Source organism: Pungitius pungitius, chromosome 17, assembly GCF_949316345.1.
Source record: "Pungitius pungitius chromosome 17, fPunPun2.1, whole genome shotgun sequence".
Taxonomy (NCBI): Eukaryota; Metazoa; Chordata; class Actinopteri; order Perciformes; family Gasterosteidae; genus Pungitius; species Pungitius pungitius.
In genome coordinates, this window is record NC_084916.1 from 9,612,260 (window position 1) to 9,626,039 (window position 13,780).

Below are 13,780 nucleotides of genomic sequence, written 5' to 3' on the forward strand. Positions count from 1 at the left end.
CCAAAATGTAAAATGGTATAACTCCAAGGAACATTGATATTTCTGGCTATAAATGTATATTCATGATGCTTGTGTAGGCCTTTAAGTAATGCCATGCAGTGATTTTCGAAAAAGTATAGCGCCACCTATTGGCTTAGGTCAATGCAAAGTTTGTACATTTACATGTCCATTTCCCAGCCCTTTAATCTGATCAACTTCAAATCTGGGAATATAAGACGTAAGACTGTGACGATGGCTCACAGTGAGAATTGGGAGTTTTGGACCAACTTTGTGGCTGTGACGTCGCCATATTCGCATGAAAGTTCAAGCACATCTTCTGAGCCTCGGCACACTCCAAAACTCTTGAAAACCTCTGTGAGTATCCTACGTGATGACCTTTACAGACCTGATGTGCAGTTTTGGATCAAAAGTGAAAAATTGCCTCCATTGCGCCCCCTGGAAGATTTTGACGAAGCCCCGCCCGCACCCTGTTTGACCGACAAGTCCGCTGATTTTTTACCAAATGTATTAAAGGGAGACTTAAAAAAGTCTCTGAGGAATTTTCTCTAAAACAAACAGGAAGGCAGTTATAATTTTTTTAGTGTGAATATTTCCTGTATTTTTGGCGGAGAGTGACCGATCCTATTTCAGTGAGTTTTCGAATTCTCAAACCCATCAGAAGGTTTAGCTCTCCTGGTAAGAAACCGCCCCCCCGATCCTATGGTCGTGAGATCGTGTCCCGGCGAAATCAATTTTTTTTTTTTCCTCCTCTTTTTAAAACGCGTGTCTTCTGATCTAACGAACAAAATGATTCAGTTTACTCTCCTTGCTGAGGTTATGGACTTTGTACACTTAAGAGCAGGTATGTCAAACTCGTTTCAGTTTAAGGCCAGAAACTGCTCCGTGGCCGCGCATACAGCTGACAGAAGAAGGTAAGGCTGATGCAGGACAGCTGGCTCACGGCGCAGCCGTTTGGCAGCGTGTCGCGGGTTTGACATATCTAACCTAGACAAATAACACGGACAGTTCAATATATTTACATCTGGATTTAAATACACGTATTCTGCAACATACGGGTGGAGATGCAAACACGTTTGGTGATGTAAATAGATGTTACGGGGAAATTTTAAGTTAAAGAACTTCATCACCCAGAATTCCCTATTCTTGGTTGACGGACATGCGCAGACTACGTGCGCACAGCCGCGCACGTAGTCTGCGCATGTTCCGGTTTTGTGTTGAACAGGCAAAGTATCACCGCTCCGTATTTTAAACTGCTAACTACACACCTATACTTCAGGAACTATTACTACTATGTGGATGTAAGCAAAGTGTTCTCATTCCCTCTTGGATGTGTGCAGCCAGTGAGGTACGTTTTGTTTAAGGGCTTGTTATATCTGCTCGACGGCACGGACAGCTAACTGGGATAGCGAGTGGAGCTAGCGGCTGCCGGATGGAGCAGCCAGTCAGCCAGCTTGCTAACTACACACCGGTGCTTACGTCCACATGTACTCAACGAAGTGGAAACGCCTTTGACGGTGAGTGATTACGTTTTCCTTGTGCGTTCTCCAGTCTCACCCAGCATACGTCTTTTAGCTAAGCTAACTACGGTAGCTTTACAGCGTCAAAAGACACCTCTTCACGCTATTAACGCCACTTTGTTTACGTTTCCGTGTGCCCTAAATAACTTGGCCCGATTGAATCACTTTATTTACACACTGAGTAGAACCGTGCTCGCAGCAGCTAACTAACTACTTTGTTGTTTAAAAGCGTCAGCTAAATGACACGTAATGTAATGTGCGTCTTCAATGCTTTTCAATATGTTATATATTCATTTCCTTCACAATGAGCATGAATCTAACATTAAATGATATGATTCATATGCCCCTCATTCCAATGAAATAATATACACACGTCAAGCTCATTATGGAGTTGAAACAACAAATTACTAAACTGTAAACAGTTAATATAAGAGAAAAAAATATTGTAATCAAGATAAATGTTTTTCAAAATGTGTGATTAACTAGTTAATTGTCTATAATCTGTTGACAGCCCTAATCGTATTCTGATAATACACCAAATACTACTGTAACTCTCTGCTGGCAGGTCTCCCTGCTGCCGCCATTCGACCACTGCAGCTCATCCAGAATGCAGCAGCTCGACTGGTCTTCAACCTTCCAAAATACTCCCACACCACTTCTCCGCTCTCTTCTTTGGATACGAGTGGCTGCCCGCATGCAGTTCAAAGCATTGGTACTGACGGACCACGCTGTGAATGGATCGGGAGCAGTCTACATCCGGGACATGGTGAAACCCTGCATCCCAACCCACGCACTCCGATCTGCATCTGGCAAGCTGCTTGTTCCTCCCTCACTGAGAGAAAAGCACTCGACGAGATGGCGACTCTTTGCTGTCCTGCTCCCAGATGGTGGAATGAGCTCTCTGATGACATCAGGACCGCAGAGAGCCTCTACATCTTCCGTCGAAAACTCAAGACACACCTTTTTAGACTCTACCTTGACTAAAACACTAGCAAACCGTAGCACTAACAAATGGTAGCACTTAAATTGTACTTATAATGCCACTTATCTTTAACATGTTTTGGGCGGTGATTTATTCAGTCATGTTTAGTCATATTTTGTTTTTTTTACTTGTCAATATGGTTTGGTACATGCCGAGTTAATCAATACACATTCTAAAGTGCAACGTCCATATGTGAATAAGAGTTGTATACGTTTATCATAGTCAACATGGTGTGGAAATATCCCTTATGTAGTTGGTCAATAGGAACTATAGTAGGCAGAAATAACAGCTAAGGTAATTACAGGTGGATATTTCTGGGAATTAACCTTGATTGAGACTGCATCTATGATATCTAAGATATACAGGACAAGAAAAATGCACTGGATGTGTATATGTGTTGAATCAATTATACAGACGCAAACTGGAGAACGAGACAAGTGTTGCTGTGATACTTATTGTGGTCATCGTGCCCGAGACCCGTAACAATTACTCCGCAGGTCTTTTGCAGCGGGGCAACAGCCCGGCGTCGGTGGATTCCGTTCGCGAGGCCGCAGATTCAGGTTTGAATGGAAGCCCCGAGAGTGATTTGTTTAGTCTCTTTAGTCTTTTTTGACCCGCGAGCCCGGCCGACCGCCGCCCCACCCCGACGTGCGAGAATAGGCGAAGGCCCGTTCATCGCTGCTTGCAGCTTTAATTATTATTATTATTATTATTTCGCCACTTCGAACGCACTTTCGGGGACTTCATCATGTTCAAAAACTCTTGTTATTATTATTTCGCCACTTCGAACGCACTTTTGGGGACTTCATCATGTTCAAAAACTCTTGAATTTTTGCACGCGCATCAGAAGTGCGCAAAATTGACGTATGATTGGGGTCCCGCAATTAGAGGAGAAAAAAAAGAACTCTCTAGCGCCCCCCAAAGTGGCCGCAATGTTAATTGATTTTTTTACTTTTACCGATCGACCTGGAACCTTTTCACACAGGTGCTCTTGGATGTGCTGTACACAAAAAAAATTATGGTATGCAAATGCGCCTACCGTTTTATGGCCGCCATTTTGAATTTTGTGAAAAACACGTTTTTGCGAACTCCTCCCAGACGCTTGATCCGATTCTTACGAAATCTTCGGCAAAATGATCGTTGGCTCGATGCGATCAAAAGTTATTGAAAGAATGTTGATATCTCATTTTTCAATAAAGTTATGGACCAATGAAGTTTGTAGGTTTGTGTCCTGAAAGTTCAAAGTCCTATAACTTTTTTTTTTCCAACCCCCATTTTCACCAAATTTTGAGGACATGTTCACAATGAGTCCTAGAACATCCCCAAATTTTCCCAGAATATTTGAACATTAGGGGGCGCTGTAGTGATTCTGTGTATTTTTGGCCATTTCCTTCAATTTTTGCATTTACAAATGAACGAACTCCTCCGAGAGTTTAAATCCGATCCATTTCAAAATCTGGCAACTGGTTCCTGACACCCTTGGGGTCAAAAGTTATTAAAATCAAGAGTTTTCATAAAACTACCTGGGCGTGAGCTTGCGTGCAGTTTGGACAATTTTGGAAGATTTTTTTCCAAAATGTAAAATGGTATAACTCCAAGGAACATTGATATTTCTGGCTAGAAATGTATATTCATGATGCCTGTGTAGGCCTTTAAGTAATGCCATGCAGTGATTTTCGAAAAAGTATAGCGCCACCTATTGGCTTAGGTCAATGCAAAGTTTCTACATTTACATGTCCATTTCCTAGCCCTTTAATCTGATCAACTTCAAATCTGGGAATATAAGACGTAAGACTGTGACGATGGCTCACAGTGAGAATTGGGAGTTTTGGACCAACTTTGTGGCTGTGACGTCGCCATATTCGCATGAAAGTTCAAGCACATCTTCTGAGCCTCGGCACACTCCAAAACTCTTGAAAACCTCTGTGAGTATCCTACGTGATGACCTTTACAGACCTGATGTGCAGTTTTGGATCAAAAGTGAACAATTGCCTCCATTGCGCCCCCTGGAAGATTTTGACGAAGCCCCGCCCGCATCCTGTTTGACCGACAAGTCCGCTGATTTTTTACCAAATGTATTAAAGGGAGACTTAAAAAAGTCTCTGAGGAATTTTCTCTAAAACAAACAGGAAGGCAGTTATAATTTTTTTAGTGTGAATATTTCCTGTATTTTTGGCGGAGAGTGACCAATCCTATTTCAGTGAGTTTTCGAATTCTCAAATCCATCTGAAAGAATAGCTCAGTGAGTAAGGTGTTGGCCCCCCGATGCTATGGTCGTGGGATCGACTCCCGACGAAATTATTTTTTTTTCCTCCTCTTTTTAAACGCGTGTCGTCTGATCTAACGAACAAAATGATTCAGTTTACGCTCCTTGCTGATGTGTTTGACTTAAACAACTACACTTAAGAGCAGGTTTGTGAAAATCGTTTCAGTTTAAGGACAGAAGCTGCTCCGTGGCACATGAACAGAATGAAACAGCAGACTGAGGCACTCAGCTGGCGGACCGGGCAGCTGGTTGCGAGTTACGACACATCTAACCTGGACAAATAACACGGACAGTTCAATATATTTACATCTGGATTTAAATAGACGTATTCTGCAACATACGTCATGGTGATGTTACTAGAGAAAATGGTGCGGCCCCTTTAAGAGCTACACGCACGGGCTACGGAGGGGGAGAGCGCATGAGGAAGTTGTGTTGTTGTTGTGATGACGGAGTGGATGTAGCGGCCGGAGAATTGTCTGTACTGTAACTTTGTTACTCAGTGTTAGATTAATAAATCCTCAAAGAAAGTAAAGCGGACTTTTATTCACCAACCCCGGGACGAAGGGAATTAACCCCAAAGTTTACTTAGCCGACAGTACTTTGGCCCTGGAGCAGACAGCAACGCCTCCCCCTGCAAACTCCGACTACGGTCAGAGACGGACCGGCAGGAAAGGTGAACACAAGGCTAACGAAGTTAATTGTCAACATTAATGTGCCTGTCATGGTATGAGGCCAGACGTGAGTTGTGTTCTACATTCAAGAGGGTTTTTATTTAGCACTGAACAATAACAACCAGCATACGTCTTTTAGCTAAGCTAACTACGGTAGCTTCACGGGGATAAAAGACCCCTCTTCACTCTATCAGCGCCACTTTGTTTACGTTTCCGTGTGCCCTAAATAACTTGGCCCGATTGAATCACTTTATTTACACACTTTGAGTAGAACCGTGCTCGCAGCAGCTAACTTAACTACTTTGTTGTTTAACTTCATTGTCTATAATCTCCCCGCAGCGTGCAGCCGGGCGCAGCTAAATGACACGTAATGTATTGTGCGTCTTCAATGCTTTTCAATATGTTATATATTTATTGCCTTCACAATGAGCATGAATCTAACATTAAATGATATGATTAATATGCCCCTCATTCCAATGAAATAATATACACACGTCAAGCTCATTATGGAGTTGAAACAACAAATTACTAAACTGTAAACAGTTAATATAAGAGAAAAAAATATTGTAATCAAGATAAATGTTTTCAAAACGTGTGATTAACTAGTTAATTGTCTATAATCTGTTGACAGCCATAATCGTATTCTGATAATACACGTTGGTGCTCAAATATTTTCAGATGGCCCGTGCAAAGTCATGCCACCAGTCTGAGGACATCACTGGGAATGGCACATGGGACACGTGGCTTTCAACTCCAGCGAGGTGGGAAAGCATTTCTTTATGTATATTTTGTTCTGTCTGCATAATTGTAAAAGACTTCTTCCCGCATTCGTACAACAGCATTCCATATCGTGTGACTGTCGATGGATGTAATAATTTGGCCTTCTTTTTTTCTTCCACCACACGGCACGGGTGGGCTTAACCGCGGGCAATCGTGGCAAAGACCCAAGTCGACTGGACCACAGCGGAAAATGATCCTTCCAGAGAAGAAGTTATTTACTTCTACAACGAATGGAAGAGTTACAACTTCCAGATGACAGCTCGCCGCTCATCCTTCTGGGCAACTTGAACATCCGACAGAACTTATGTGACCTACTGCGTTTATTTTCTCCTTTAGCTCTCACTAACTCTAACTTGCCCCAGCACCTGTTGTGATTTATTCTAGCGCTTCCACAATTGAATTTTGCTTGGTATTTCATCTAACTTGCCCCAGCACCTGTTGTGATTTATTCTAGCGCTTCCACAATTGAATTTTGCTTGTTATTTTATCTAACTTGCCCCAGCACCTGTTGTGATTAATTCTCTCTCACGGTGTCAAGTGTGTACCTTGATCTTTTTTTTGCTCATTGCAGCCCTTCTCTGCAAGGAGTGCTAACAATGCATGGTGCTGTTCATTAAGCAACTGGGTAAAGAGCTTGTAATGCCACATATGAAAAAGCTCATAAGCTCATTTATAATAAAATAATATATATAATCTTGCCTTGACTGAATGGGGGCGATCAAAGTTATTTTGGTGACGTTTTGATCATTGATTCACAACAAGTCCTGTGTTGTATAGGTTTGCTTGATGCTTTGGAATCTGTAGACCTGGATTTGTTATCAACCTGAATTGACAATCCATTGACAACATTGCTGGAATCTCCTCTCCCTTAAGACTGCAATATTACTTTTAGCTGAAAGTACATGGCTCCACTGATTCAATTTGAATTCACCAATATATAATGCCCCGGGGGAGAAGCGGATCTTACTAAATGTATTCATTAATTCATTAAGCAAAGCTCACTTCAGGAAGACAGCCACGTCGTCATCCAGCGGGTTTGGTTAAAAAGTTTACACATCTTGATGGAGCAAAAGAGGTGGGGTTAGCTGTCGTCATTGTACCTCGACTAATCCAAGGTGATCCTACGTTTCAATATTGCATCAAGCTAAAGAATCAAACAATAACATTTAAGATCCAACAGCTAACCGTTACGCGCTCTCCACTTCTTACAGAGCACTTCAAACATGGTCATGTTATCGCCTGAAGCCACACACTGAATCCACAGCTCCCGTGTTTTACAGAGACTCACGGGTGTGACTTGACTGTATGAAAATGTGATCTTCAATAAACGAATGACTTTCCGTACGACAAGGTCTGTGACAACTGGCTGATCGAGGGTCGTCACATGTAGGGGCCCGGTTCACGCGACGCCCCAGGTCGACCTTCTGATTTCCCGTCCGTGTTCCTCCTTTTTTTAAACGCGTGTCCGGCTGATCTAACGGACAAAATGATTCAGGTAACTCTCCTTGCTGAGGTTTTTAAATAACTGTACACTTAGAGCAGGGGTGTTAAACTATTTTCAGGTTGGGGCCAGAAACTGCTCCGTGGCACATGAACAGAATGACACAGCTGACTGACTGATATAAATAGCGGAGCCACAGACGCGCTCGTAGTCTTGCGTCAGTTCATGCTGTGAGAGTACGCCAGCTCTAACGTAATGTATTTCTGTTCAAAGTAACCACTATCCAGGTCTTGCACTTTGTACATCGTCCCAAGTTATTTAATTACACTACTGATGTGACTTAAATTGTGTTTATTGAAGAATGCTGCAAAATATTGATCCCTCTGCCCTGACGCAATGTGGGTGAATCGCCTTTTTTTTAGGTCACTTTTCGATTTTGCAATCACAAGTCAGCACGTAGCTCCGTTGCTTATTCACAGGACTTTCAATATTTTGACCCGGGTTCGCTTCCCGTTAGAGCCATCGTTTTTTTTCTTCTTTTTAACTGCGAGCCCGGCCGACCGCCGCCCCACCCCAACGTGCGAGAAGTGGCGAAGGCCCGTTCATCGCTGCTTGCAGCTTTAATTAGGGCCTGAGCCGACTGCAAGTCGGGCGAAAGCCCTATTGAAATTGCAAGAATTTTTCTTTTTCTTTTTCTTATTATTTCGCCACTTCGAACTCACTTTTGGGGACTTTATCATGTTCAAAAACTCTTGAATTTTTGCACGCGCATCAGAAGTGCGCAAAATTGACGTATGATTCGGGTCCCGCAATTAGAGGAGAGAAAAAAGAACTCTCTAGCGCCCCCCAAAGTGGCCGCAATGTTAATTTTTTTTTTTACTTTTACCGATCGACTTGGAACCTTTTCACACAGGTTCTCTTGGATGTGCTGTACACAAAAAAAATTATGATATGCAAATGCGCCTACCGTTTTATGGCCGCCATTTTGAATTTTGTGAAAAACACGTTTTTGCGAACTCCTCCCAGACGCTTGGTCCGATTCTTACGAAATCTTCGGCAAAATGATCGTTGGCTCGATGCGATCAAAAGTTATTGAAAGAATGTTGATATCTCATTTTTCAATAAAGTTATGGACCAATGAAGTTTGTAGGTTTGTGTCCTGAAAGTTCAAAGGCCTATAACTTTTTTTTTTCCAACCCCCATTTTCACCAAATTTTGAGGACATGTTCACAATGAGTCCTAGAACATCCCCAAATTTTCCCAGAATATTTGAACATTAGGGGGCGCTGTGGTGATTCTGTGTATTTTTGGCCATTTCCTTCAATTTTTGCATTTACAAACGAACGAACTCCTCCGAGAGTTTAAATCCGATCCATTTCAAAATTTGGCAACTGGTTCCTGACACCCTTGGGGTCAAAAGTTATTAAAATCAAGAGTTTTCATAAAACTACCTGGGCGTGAGCTTGCGTGCAGTTTGGACAATTTTGGAAGATTTTTTTCCAAAATGTAAAATGGTATAACTCCAAGGAACATTGATATTTCTGGCTATAAATGTATATTCATGATGCTTGTGTAGGCCTTTAAGTAATGCCATGCAGTGATTTTCGAAAAAGTATAGCGCCACCTATTGGCTTAGGTCAATGCAAAGTTTCTACATTTAGATGTCCATTTCCTAGCCCTTTAATCTGATCAACTTCAAATCTGGGAATATAAGACGTAAAACTGTGACGATGGCTTACAGTGAGAATTGGGAGTTTTGGACCAACTTTGTGGCTGTGACGTCGCCATATTCGCATGAAAGTTCAAGCACATCTTCTGAGCCTCGGCACACTCCAAAACTCTTGAAAACCTCTGTGAGTATCCTACGTGATGACCTTTACAGACCTGATGTGCAGTTTTGGATCAAAAGTGAAAAATTGCCTCCATTGCGCCCCCTGGAAGATTTTGACGAAGCCCCGCCCGCACCCTGTTTGACCGACAAGTCCGCTGATTTTTTACCAAATGTATTAAAGGGAGACTTAAAAAAGTCTCTGAGGAATTTTCTCTAAAACAAACAGGAAGGCAGTTATAATTTTTTTAGTGTGAATATTACCTCAATTTTTGGCGGAGAGTGACCAATCCTATTTCAGTGACTTTTCGAATTCTCACATCCATCTGGAAGAATAGCTCAGTGACTAAGGTGTTGGCCCCCCGATGCAATGGTCGTGAGATCGACTCCCGACAAAATCATACTTTTTTTTTTTTTCTTCTTTTTTTAAACGTGTGTCCGGCTGATCTAACGGACAAAATGATTCAGTTTACTCTCCTTGCTGAGGTTATTAAATAACTGTACACGTTAGAGCAGCTGTGTCACACTCGTTTCAGCCACATACGGCTGCTGGGCACAGCTGCCGTATGTGTGGAGCTGGCGTTGCAGCCCGGTACGGTCTGGACGGTGCAGCCGTTCGCCAGCGTGTCGCGAGTTTGACACATCTAACCTAGAAAAATAACACGGACAGTTCAATATATTTACATCTGAATTTAAATACACGTATTCTGCCACATACGGGTGGAGATGCAAACACGTTTTGGGATTTTACTAGATGTTACGGGGAACTGTTACGTTAAAGAACTCAATTACCCAGCAGTCTTTGTTGACGGACATGCGCAGAGTAGAGGGCGGCTCGTAGTGTCGCGTGAGTTAACGCTGTTATCGCGAGAGGTCGCCATTGAAGCCCCGGCGTTGAACAGCTGCAGCTCGTATCAAGTCCGTATTTTATATTTTAAACTGCTAGCTACACACCTATGCTTAAATCCAAACGGACTAAACCAAGTGGAAACGCTTTGGTAGGTGAGTGATGACTTTTTCCTTGTGCGTTCTTCAGTCTTACCCACTTAAATAGCGGGGATACTGTAAACATGCTAACACTAATTCGGTGCTATTAGCTGCTTAAGGGACGTCCCGTCACAAACATCTCTTTTTTTCCGCGTCTCCGGCTGATCTAACGAACAAAGTGGTTCAGATTACTCTATTTGCTGAGGTTATTGACTTAAATAACTACACTTTAGAGCAGATTTGTCACACTAATTTGAGTTTACTGCCGGCTGTGGCTGCTGTGCACTATTTAGCACAGCCCAGGGCAGCCTATGCTATGCTTGAAGAACATCAACTAGCATACGTATTTTGTTCCTGTAAAGCTAACTACGGTAGCTTCACGGGAATAAAAGACCCCTCTTCACGCTATTAGCGCCACTTTGTTTACGTTTCCGTGTGCCCTAAATAACTTGGCCCGATTGAATCACTTTATTTACACACTACTACTCGCAGCAGCTAACTAACTACTTTGTTGTTTAAAAGCGTCAGCTAAATGACACGTAATGTAATGTGCGTCTTCAATGCTTTTCAATGTTATATATTTATTTCCTTCACAATGAGCATGAATCTAACATTAAATGATATGATTAATATGCCCCTCATTCCAATGAAATAATATACACACGTCAAGCTCATTATGGAGTTGAAACAACAAATTACTAAACTGTAAACAGTTAATATAAGAGAAAAAAATATTGTTATCAAGATAAATGTTTTACAAAATGTGTGATTAACTAGTTAATTGTCTATAATCTGTTGACAGCCCTAATCGTATTCTGATAATACATGTTGGTGCTCAAATACTTTCAGATGCCACGTGCAAAGTCATGCCACCATCAATGGGAATGGCACATTGGACACGTGGCTTTCAACTCCAGCGAGGTGGGAAAGCATTTCTTTATGTATATTTTGTTCTGTCTGCATAATTGTAAAACACAGACACCCAACTAATTCTCTCCTTCCCCGACTCGGACACTCAGGTGGCGGCACGGATCTCTGCATGTCTGACTGACATCTCCCAGTGGATGTCCGCCCATCACCTGAAGATCAACCCCGACAAGACTGAACTACTTCTCTTCCCTGGAAAAAACTCGCCCACTCAGGACCTGACTGTTAACTTTGGCGAACACCGTTAACATCAGGAGAATACGACCCCTTCTCACTCAGAAGGCGGCGCAGGTACAGATTCAGGCTCTTGTCATCTCTCGCCTCGACTACTGTAACTCTCTGCTGGCGGGTCTCCCTGCTACCGCCATACGACCACTGCAGCTCATCCAGAATGCAGCAGCTCGACTGGTCTTCAACCTTCTGAAATACTCCCACACCACACCGCTTCTCCGTTCTCTTCATTGGTTACTAGTGGCTCCCCGCATCCAGTTCAAAGCATTGGTACTGACGTACCACGCTGTGAATGGATCGGGACCAGTCTACATCCGGGACATGGTTAAACCCTACATCCCAACCCAGACACTCCGATCTGCATCTGCCACGCTGCTTGTTCCTCCCTCACTGAGAGAAAAGCACTCGACGAGATCGCGACTCTTTGCTGTCCTGGCTCCCAGATGGTGGAACGAGCTCTCTGATGACATCAGGACTGCAGAGAGCCTCTCCATCTTCCGTCGAAAACTCAAGACACACCTTTTTAGACTCTACCTTGACTAAAACACTAGCAAACCGTAGCACTAACAAATGGTAGCACTTAAATTGTACTTATAATGCCACTTATCTTTAACATGTTTTGAAACTGCTTAGTTAATGAAAAATGTACTTTCTTGTTACTTGTTCTTCTGAGTTTGTATCTCTATGTGGAAATGCACTTATTGTACGTCGCTTTGGATAAAAGCGTCAGCTAAATGACATGTAATGTAAAAGCCTTCTTCCTGTGTTCTTACAACAGCATTCCATTACATATCGATGTAATAATTTGGCCTTCTTTTTTTCTTCCAGCACACGGCACAGGTTGGCGTCACAATCATGGCAAAGTTGACTGGACCACAGCGGAAAATTATCCTTCCAGAGAAGAAGTTATTTACTTCTACAACGAATGGAAGAGTTACAACTTCCAGATGACAGCTCTCCGCTCATCCTTCTGGGCAACTTGAACATCCGACAGAACTTATGTGACCTACTGCGTTTATTTTCTCCTTTAGCTCTCATTTAAGTATTAAAATTCGCTGTATTTTTGCAAGAGAGGCACCAATCCTATTTGAGTGACGTTTCGAATGTGAAATTGTATTGGACCATATAGGTCATCTGCAGAGCGTTGGCCCCTGGCGCAGTAAACCAGGGTTTGATTCTTGGCATGCACAAGACTCCTCATGTGACTTAAAATGAATCCAGAATGCAATATTTGTTCAGTATGCAAGGGCAGTGATTTATTTAGTCATGTTTGGTCATGTTTTGGTTTTTTTACATGACAATATGGTTTGGTACATGCTGAGTTAATGAATATACATTCTAAAGTGCAATGTCCATATGTGAATAAGAGTTGTATACGTTTATCATAGTCAACATGGTGTGGAAATATCCCTTATGTAGTTGGTCAATGGGAACTATAGTAGGCAGTAATAACAGCTAAGGTAATTACAGGTGGATATTTCTGGGAATTAACCTTAAATGAGACTGCATTTATGATATCTAAGATATACAGGACAAGAAAAATGCACTGGATGTGTATATGTGTTGAATCAATTATACAGACGCAAACTGGAGAACGAGACAAGTGTTGCTGTGATACTTATTGTGGTCATCGTGCCCGAGACCCGTAACAATTACTCCGCAGGTCTTTTGCAGCGGGGCAACAGCCCGGCGTCGGTGGATTCCGTTCGCGAGGCCGCAGATTCAGGTTTGAATGGCAGCCCCGAGAGTGATTTGTTTAGTCTCTTTAGTCTTTTTTGACCCGCGAGCCCGGCCGACCGCCGCCCCACCCCAACGTGCGAGAATAGGCGAAGGCCCGTTCATCGCTGCTTGCAGCTTTAATTAGGGCCTGAGCCGACTGAAAGTCGGGCGAAAGCCCTATTGAAATTGCAAGAATTCTTCTTATTATTATTATTATTATTCTTATTATTTCACCACTTCAATCGCACTTTTGGGGCCTTTGCCATGTTCAAAAACTCTTGAATTTTTGCGTGCGCTTCAGAAGTGCGAAAAATTTATATATTCTTGGGGTCGCGCAATTTGGCGATGAAAAAAAGTGCTCTCTAGCGCCCCCTAAAGTGCTGCCTCTGGGGACATTTTTGTCCACTTTTACGGATTGACTTGAAATTTTG

The 13,780-nt window shown here is 42.6% G+C and overlaps 1 protein-coding gene and 1 long non-coding RNA gene across 2 annotated transcripts in view; one reads left to right on the plus strand and one right to left on the minus strand.

Annotated features, from left to right (window-relative positions):
- dtnbp1b (dystrobrevin binding protein 1b) overlaps nt 1-13,780 on the minus strand; it is a 230,943-nt gene that overhangs the window by 180,586 nt on the left and 36,577 nt on the right. The gene's annotated exons all lie outside the window — the stretch shown is intronic.
- Nucleotides 1,207-13,068, plus strand: LOC134107118 (uncharacterized). Its single transcript, XR_009942633.1, has 3 exons — nt 1,207-1,514; nt 11,322-11,393; nt 11,492-13,068. It is a non-coding gene; the product is annotated as an uncharacterized LOC134107118 (long non-coding RNA).